Here is a 9,317-nt window from a genome sequence, read left to right as displayed (position 1 = left end):
GTGACTGTGAGTCGGACTCGGACCACAAGAGTCGCTTGACTTGAATCAGAATAAAACCTGGAAGCCATCACTGGAAGAGCGCCAGAGGGTGCTGGTGGTGCAGCTGCACCCGAGACCAGGGCCCCTAGGGGCCCACAAAAGCCCTCTACAGCTGTGCACAGCAGATTGTGTATGTGTCTGTGTGTTTGGATGCAGAAAGGGTGTGTCAGTAGTGTTTTGCACCTCTCTGATGTGTGCGCAGTAAAACTTAACATTTAATATTGGCTTGTGTATGCAGCAACTAAAGGGTCAAGCCTGTGGATAACCATCTCTTTGTGAGCTAGAACTACCCAAAGGTAAATAATATGCAGATTAATTGTGAGGTATACCCTCGAGGGCCAAAATATCATTGTCACTGGATCCAAATTAAACACATCAGTATCAGTTGAACAGGGCAATTCCCAGAACATTAGGCGACAGACTCTCCAATCCCCTGAGGGAAGAATCTCTGCCTTGTGACTCCCCAGTCTGGTAAAGTGTGATGTCGAGCACCATTAGTGTTCACTGTATGTTATAATTAAAACTCCATGAGCTGAATGATAGCCGGCTTCTAGAAGCCAAACCTTCTTTTTCGCATCCTGCCAAGTGGTGGATCTTTTTCCTTCCTTCCTGCTCAAGGCTGAATATCCACGTCCATGTTTCCATCTAAAGGGCCCAAACTGACTGGGTGTAGGCGTCCCCTAGAGCACCATACATGTCTGTGGCGGCTTTTGTGTGTGTAGTGTGTGTGTGTGTGTGTGTGTGTCACCTGTCCAGTCTAATGTTGGTGGAGTTGGTCGGTAATTGCTGGACCGTGGCGACCTGCTGAACCCCTGTAAAATGGGTAGGCTCCCCAGAGAGCCAACTGTTAAAGAGTACCCTCCAACACAACACACACACACACACCACACACACACAACCAGAAAACAACCACCTGCGCGCAAGTCCTCGCGTGAGACCGAAGAATGAAGAAGAAGAATTAAGAGGTAGGAGGAGAACGTGCTGGAGGCGACACCTGTCAAGCCGTTACTCAAACACAAGTTGGTTGGCTTATTTTAAAAGACTTGAGGGCGCCCTGAAGACCTTGGGGGATAAACCGAGTGGAAAATAGAGATTCAGTCGCACCTTTGCCGCCTGTGTTTGCGCTCCAGGGAGAGACACGGAGCCCTCCTGAGGAGAGAGAAAAAAAAGGGAGTATGTTAGCATCTTAAACGGTATGCAAGTACGTCCTTCCTGGATGTTGAATTGTGGTTGAAGTTGACGGCAGGTTATGATGTCGGCTGAGGGGGAGCCCTATAAGCAAATGAGCTAGCGATAACCGGGACAAAGAGAGACAACAGAAAAAACGTGATCCTTTATCCGAAGGTTAGTCCTCGCTCATCTCCTCTCCTCCACTCTCTCTTCTCTCAATCTTGTGTTTCTCTCTCTCTCACTTCCACAACATCACAGCACACACACACATTTACTCGCTTACATAATCACATTAACCCACAGTAAGAAGCCCAAGAGTGAACAACAACAGGGTGGGAAGATAAAACTCAAGTGGGTAAAAACTAGTGGCAGCATGTTCGCGAGCTCCGGTGCGTGGCAGAGACCGACGCGCGTCTCCCTCCCTCCACTCCCCCCCTCTCACCACGCAGTCTTGCGGCGGCCGCGTTCGCCCCGTCGGTAGAGGCTGTTGACGGGACTTAACCGGACCCGGCACCCAAAAAACACATCTATTAAGTTGAGAGGCATGGTTTTGGACCAAGGATGCCTTGAGGGACGCGAGCCAGGAGAGAACAGGCGGAGAATGGATAGCAAAGGTATGATCTGTTTCCGGGCTGATGACTGTTTGCATGAATTGGTGTATGAAAGAGGGTGAGCGGTTCATTCGGGTTAGTGTTGAAGGGGCTGTCAGGCTCCTTATAATTGCTATTGTCGGCAGGTTGGATGCTAACAGGCCTTTCTTTTAACTCTGAGAAATGTGCATGTGTGCGCGCTTGTTTTGTATTGGATGTGTGTTAATTTTTTTTGTTTTTTTTTTTGCAGCGGCTACCCTGCTGGACCCCCCCCCCCAACCTCCATTCTAAAAGATAAATAAATAAAAAGTCAGAATTTAAACAGCAGGGGCTTCAGAGAGTTTAACAGGGCCGGAGGGGGAGATTAAAGTGAGAGATTATACTTTGTGAGAGACAGAATTCCACTTGATTTTTTTCTCCTCAATTCTCTCCCCATCCGCTCCCCTTTCTGCTCCCCGTCCCCTTTTCTCCTCATCTGCGAGCAGTAGTGTTGTGTGTTTTTCATCTGTGTATAGATGCATGTGGTGTTGTGTTTTGCATTTGTCAGAAAAGGGCCCAAAGAAGACTGGTCGTCACCCCCCAAACAACAGCCCACCACCACCCTCCGTGTATTGCCGCAGCACTATAAGGGCCGCATGATGCCTTCGATGCTCCGTGCGGTTCAGGACACTAACCCAGTACTAAAAACACCAGCAAACAAAATGTTGCGTCATCAACGTCATTTCGGAATCTCTCACCTGGATGTAAAACACAAACATCAACATCTGCACAGCACAAAAACCACACACACACACACACACACACATACGTGCACAGGATCAGCAATCATACTGGGCCATATTGAGACAGCAGATTAGAATGAGATTCTCTGGGCCAAAGTGGTACAGAACATGGGATTAAAGAAGAAAGGCAGGGATGGATGGAGTGATGGATGGATGGATGGACGGATGGAGTGATGAACAGAGAACAAGGGAACAGTGAGAGTCAAGAGACCAAAAGGGGGGCAAGAGAGAAAAAGAGAGAGAGCAGCACAGAACATGAGATTAAAGTGTAATGTCCTAGAGAGGGAGAGAGAAAGAGAGAAACCAGGGCAAGTCATGCAGTTAGAGGGAACTGCACATTGGCAGAATGTGGCGAGAATAAAGAAGAGGAGAAGGCTGCAGACACTCTTTCTCTATCGCCTCCCTTTTGATCTCCTCTTATTCACCCATCCGACAGCCGGAGAGGAGCGCTGCTTATATAACTCTCCATTTTAAACACAATAAATCAAGAAAGGGTTGAAGGAAAAAAAAAAAAACCACACAATAGGAATCTTACAGATTGTTAAATTGCCAAACAATATTAAAAAATAAAACCTGGGCACAGAGGTGTTTCCAGTCAAGCAGACATCAGTATTGTCTCTGTGCCTGAATGGCAGTATTTTTCATTTCCTGCAATCTGTTACAGGCATCATTCATCCGAACAATGGGCCCTGGCTGCCTACACCTCAGGAGTGAACTGCTTAAAATCCTCAGCGCCTGTGTAAAGCTCAGTTGACCAAGCTTTTGTTCAGTTTTTTAACAGCATGTGTGTTAAAAGACACGTTCGTGTGTGTTCAGCCCAACATGTGGTCCTTCATTTAACTCAAAGAATTAACAATTTAATCTCGTCTTTTAAGCAGCTTTAGTCTTCATGTATAAGTATTGCTGACTGAGTTGTGCAATCAGGTGGCCAATATGAGGCCAATATCTGACTAATAAAAGGGGCCTTATCGAGAATTACCACAGTATTAAAATGTGATCCAAGAGCTTCTTTTAAACAACAAATATGGTTTTAGATCTTAGAGTACAAGCTCCCAAAGCAAATAGCTGCATTTATTTTATACTGTTCTGTAGAGGGACTAGACTGATTCTCTGTGTAGAATCTATAATACTGAGGCTCAATACATAACCTGTGCTGACTGTGTAAAATGGCAAAGATGGATAAAGCTGATGAGATTTACACTTAATTTTAACACCACATTTGGTCTTGTTTTGACATCTGTTTGATTCTTACATGTGCACCTCCAGATTTTGTGGCCTCTTGGGAGCAGCGCAACAAGCTGGAAACAGAGCATTGACACATTATCTCCATATAAAATTGATGAGATAAACGTGTTAGTAAACACGTCTTCTATTCCAAACCCAGCAGCCAAAGGGTAACATTAGCATTTATTTGGTTTCTGGAAATCTGGTGAATGAAATCCAATATCCACCCTCCTTTTAGCTCTATTTTGGCTTTTTTTCTGAAAATAGTCAAGTTATGGGCCGTAAAACCAAAACAATGAGCTGAAAGAGGCTAAAGCAAAAGGTAAATTCAGAGTTGTGTGATGATTTTTTATGTGCAGTTTTATTAGTGCAACCTGATGTATATAGGACTTTATCGCTCTCTTTCTTTCTGAATTTATTCCATACGTTCAAATGTAAACCCCCTGTAGTATCCCCTTAGGGGTTAAAACTACCCCCAGTTTTCTTTAGTAGTGAGGACATTTTTCCCTAGTGTCGGTTTGTTCAGTTTACCAGTGAGCGATTGCACATAGTGGTGAGCAGTGTTTAAGGCACTGGGTCAGTGCCCTGTGGCAGAACAGCAGGTGTCAAGAGGAACAGATGACTCTGCTTCACGTATCTAAGCAGTAGATCTGCTGTCCCGAGGCTACCATATCAAATGCAGCTACCTGAATGATCTACGATCTAACTATTAATTCATTATTTCACTAAATCTTACCGTCGTCATCTTTATAACATCAAACTGCTGCTTACATGTATAAAAAATTAGGGATTGATTTACATCACTGTCAAAGATTGTCCTCAGCTTTGTTTTCACGCCTACAGTCATCACATTCAGCATTAATGTTTCACTGCAAAATGTAAATAATTCAGCAGTGTGAAACCAGGACTGGACTGTTACTAAGCATATCAACGCTTGTCGACTTTGGCAGGCTGTTAACATTGCCTTTTATTAATGATTAAATATTGGAATTGGTACCCATCCAAATCAATATATGATTGTAACAAATGGAAGCTGTCCATGCTGCCCTTGACTGGCTTGTGGCAGGTGTGAATGTAAATGGTCCACTGACCAGTCGAACCAGATTAGATTGTGCTTTATTGATCAGCAAGAGAGGAAATTGTCATCTTTATGGTCATGGCATACATCAAAAAAACAAATGTAGAATTTGTAGCATATAGAGCCTAATAATGAACTACAACAAGTATATGTGAAGGTAGTCTGTGGTTTAAAAAACATTTTATTCCCTTCTTGGAAGAACAACTCAGAAGAACAACTCAGAAGAACAGGGGTGGGAGGGGAGAGCCTGCTATATATACGAGTCGCCAAATATACCTGCGCATTAATGTTTCCAGGCACCCCACCCTATTAAAGCCTTTGTGTGGGAAACACTGCACTTGTAGCCAGATTTAGAGTTTAACCCGCCCCCGAAACAATGATTTCATAACCATGTCCTGAACAGCTTTACAGAAAATGAGACAACACCCTGGATGATTTACTGAGGATTATGGCACATTTTCTCATCTTTAACAGATACTAGTGGAACATAAAACTCATTTAGATTCAAACAGTCAAACTGACAAGGGTTTAATCTATACTCAGTCAACTCCAATCTAACCTAACAGGTGCACTGCCTCACATTATAAACAGATGTCCATAGGAAAATGCAGCTCTATTCCTTATACAACTGAAAGAACCTCATAATGTAAATAGTGGATCAGCAGGCTGAGGCACATCCTATGTCATGGGTCTCTGATCATATCTGTCACACTATATAAATAGAAAAAGCCTAATTGAAAATGTAAGGAAGAAACAATCCTATCTGAAAAAGGTCATACGTCCCTTTACACCTGGTATTAACATGTGATCTGGATAATGACATCCAATCCATGAGCCTTTGCATTACCACCTGGTGTTAATAAGCATTCTCGTTATATTGATTCTGCCTTCACTGTGATTGGATCTCAATACCAATGCCACACTCAATGCCAATTAGTTAGGCAGGATTGCTGAACTCGTCAACAAACATGGTGCGACACATGTAAAGGATAGCAATGCTATGGACAGGCGTCATTCATTTAAATCACTTTTTGCAAGGGAAGACTTGCTACCTACTGCTACTACTTGTAGCTTTTGCTTGGCTTGCTTGAGCTGGTTCGGCAATCTTTCAACTTGTAATGTTTTTGCCTAAAGTGGCTATAATTCATATTTTTATAATAACACTGTATCAAATGTGTGAAAGTGGTCACTCGTAGTAACCTACAGAGATCATCACATGGATCTGCAGTTCCCCTCAGCATTAAAGAGCTTTATAGAGTTTCAGCTCATTGTTTAGCTGTCAAACAGCAATTTTACTGTTTTGGTTCACTCTCACAGCTCATTTTCAGCAGCAGCAGGCAGCTGTTTTTAACATAAAAGCTCTTAGAAACCCACTGTACACTACCTGCTCAGCACCAAACAGCAAACAGACCCAGTTAGCAACTAGCTCGTGGACAAAGTGGAGAATATATAGCAGCTATAGAGCCAGATATTTTCCACAAGAGTTGGCGGAGGCAAAAAAGAAATAAAGGAGAGTGAATATTGGGCATTTACATTGAGCATTTTTGCCCATTCAGAGAGGATATCTAGATACATATTGTATGGTAATGCCAGGTGTAATTGCCCACGACGGCCTAATAAGAATAGAGAGAAGTCAACATGCAATCAAGTTTGTATAATGAATTTATTACACATACCAATAGCTTACAAACCAAAAAAAAAAGAAGATTAATTCATATTTAGAATTTCTTTAAAGAATAAAATACCCTTTTCCTTTTTGATTTTCCTCTTTTCTTGAAAGGCAAAACAATCTGTAGAGCTCAAGATAAGAAGCCAAACATGTCTTTATGTCTTTAGACAACATTTCAAAATTGATTATGTAGGTCTAGCTATTGTCTTATGCCTTAATCTATTGTAGGAGGCAGTATGGCTCTGAAACAAACTGTGCTTTTATATAATTGAGGTTATGCCATGTTTTGGCTGAGACAGTCCCAAAAAGACATAATAAATACGAACCCCAGAAAACCTGAAATAAATATATCCCACAGTAGATGCCAGATAAGAACATTAGAGAGATGCATTACACAAGGGAAGGTTTTAACAATTTAGGAGGCTTTCTGACACACAGGCATGAACGTACACACAAAAAAAAAACACAATGGTCTTGCATTAGGCTGTGTTAAATTGCATTATGGCTTTGTGTCCGAATATGTGTGTATGTGTGTGCGTGTCAGTCCATTTGTCGGAGCAGTAATGCAATGGGAGTGTGGGAGATGAAGGCAGGTCGAAGAGAGTAGGAGTCACGCAGAGAGAAGTTCACAGATGAGCTTTTGTTTGAGCAGCGGGCATGACTTCAGAGCGCCTGTACTGTTCCCTTACCTGCCTTTAAACTAACTACAGACACCCCCAGAAATACTGGAACCTTTGATTAAATAGCACAAGTTAAAATGAGCTGAATAACTGTAAAAACAAGAAATAAGCTGCGTTTTATTCCATTCAAATTGAGGATATTATCCTTGTTCAAAAAGAAAGCTCCAAATAATGCACGGCTTTCACCTCTAGAAAGACAACACATACAGTTATCACCAGCACCTCACACTTTACACACATTAACTGTTGTCATTATGCTTTTATGCTGCAGGTTTAATGAAGATAATTACAAATTATCAGTCGTAATCAGTGGTAGCTGAGATCTCTGACAAACTGTGGGTGTTACTGTGGAGAATGTGTCAAAAATAGATGCTTGAAAGTTTGTAGAAAGGATAAACCCAATGGTGAAAGGAAAGCAAAAACCAAAGATGTGATCATCTGTATGAGGAGTCCATTTGATGCAAAGAGTGATTTCCTTTTGATCCTCTATGGATCAAAGACTGAGAAAGCTAATGGAGAGGGACAGGTATGAAAGAATTAATGAATAAATCAGGATCTATGGCCAGAGGTTACTGATTATTTTAAGAATAAAGAGCCATTCATCATCTAATTTTTGAACATTTGAGGTTTTATTTTGTGTCACATTTGTCCCTTTTAGTATTTTTGTAAATACTCAGAATGTGAAACAAGTTTAAATTCATTCCCTCAACAATAAGAGTTTAGGATTGGTAGAATTGTATTTGATGTGGCCGACCCTTTTTGCAGGCCCATAATTTAAATATTAGAAGACCCAGAAGATTTGTAATGGCATCAGTGTGCTACAAGCTCCAGATTGTCTACATTTTCCAGTTTTGTATGACTTGCACCACAGTTCACATCTGTTGCAGCAGTGTGAGTGTGTTCCCTGCAGCAAAAATTAGTGCTGCAATGACATGTGGTGCATGTAATTAATTTGGAACTTCTGTGTTTTTAAAAAAGCTCAATTTTAAATTTTGGGACTTGCACCAACTGTGCGCCTTTGCTGGCAATGTTTTCCTGACTTAGCCCACTGCTTAATGACAAACAGTGGGTGTTCAAATGTAATGTGTCTTATTTAAAAGCTAATAAGTAGATGTAGTGTCTAATGTCTTCCTTGTACATGATTGTTGATATATGTTGCAAAGCTCTTTCTTTGTTTTATACAGTAGTTGACTAGATATCATGGGGCTTTTCTGATATCTGTTGTCTTTTTGTAGTTGCCTGCACTTCTTGGTGAATGTCTTCACGGTCGGTTAACTACTATGGCAGGAAAACAACTGTTTTGGGCAGCTACAACCTGCACAACAACTGAAATTCCTAAATTTGGACCAAAAGAAGCTTCTCAGAGGAACTAAATGCCAAAATACCACCAACTACCATGGCAACAAAGAGTGAAAAGCAACTATAACACTAAGCACACTATCTGAGATGATCAAAGAACAAAATAAACATTCACACAAGCCAGCTACCGAGCTGTATTCAGAAAGTGCTACATTCTCTGCAAAGAATGACAAGATGGTACTTGATTGTGAGGTCGACTGGCAGGAATATGTTTGACCTGATGTATTGAATTCCAATAGATCACTCTGGTATGCAGGGATCGTGCTTGACTCTATGCTTGAATAAGCTATGATAATTACCCTATAGCCTTTTCTGGAGTGTGCTCATTGTCGCTTTATAATGAGGAACAAAGGTAAACACAGCCAAAACACAACAACTGCTGACTGACAGACTGGCAGGAGTCACATAGGTTTTAGTTCACTCACTTTACACAGCAACAGCACATTTCACACAGTTCACAGTTTTCCTATTTCTTTTTTAAAAGTTTAGCTCCAGTGATTTTTTTTTCTTTTCTTCTAGAGATGATAATGAAATGGAGAGTGGCAGGAAATAATAGAGAGGGAGAGATAAAGTGTTGGTGGGTTAGAGGTAACAAAGCTTGTCAGCTGGATCCCAACCTTCAGTACCGTGCCTTAGCCTGCCACCAGGAGGCCACACATACTTCACATCCTATTGGATTCAAAATGACTTGTTTCGTCTGTCATCACCAGCACACACACACACACA

Source organism: Morone saxatilis, unplaced genomic scaffold, assembly GCF_004916995.1.
Source record: "Morone saxatilis isolate NCDOM2014 unplaced genomic scaffold, NCSU_SB_2.0 Contig22, whole genome shotgun sequence".
NCBI classification, from domain to species: domain Eukaryota; kingdom Metazoa; phylum Chordata; class Actinopteri; family Moronidae; genus Morone; species Morone saxatilis.
The sequence above is the reverse complement of the archived record's forward strand: the minus strand, read 5'-3'. Positions refer to the sequence as shown.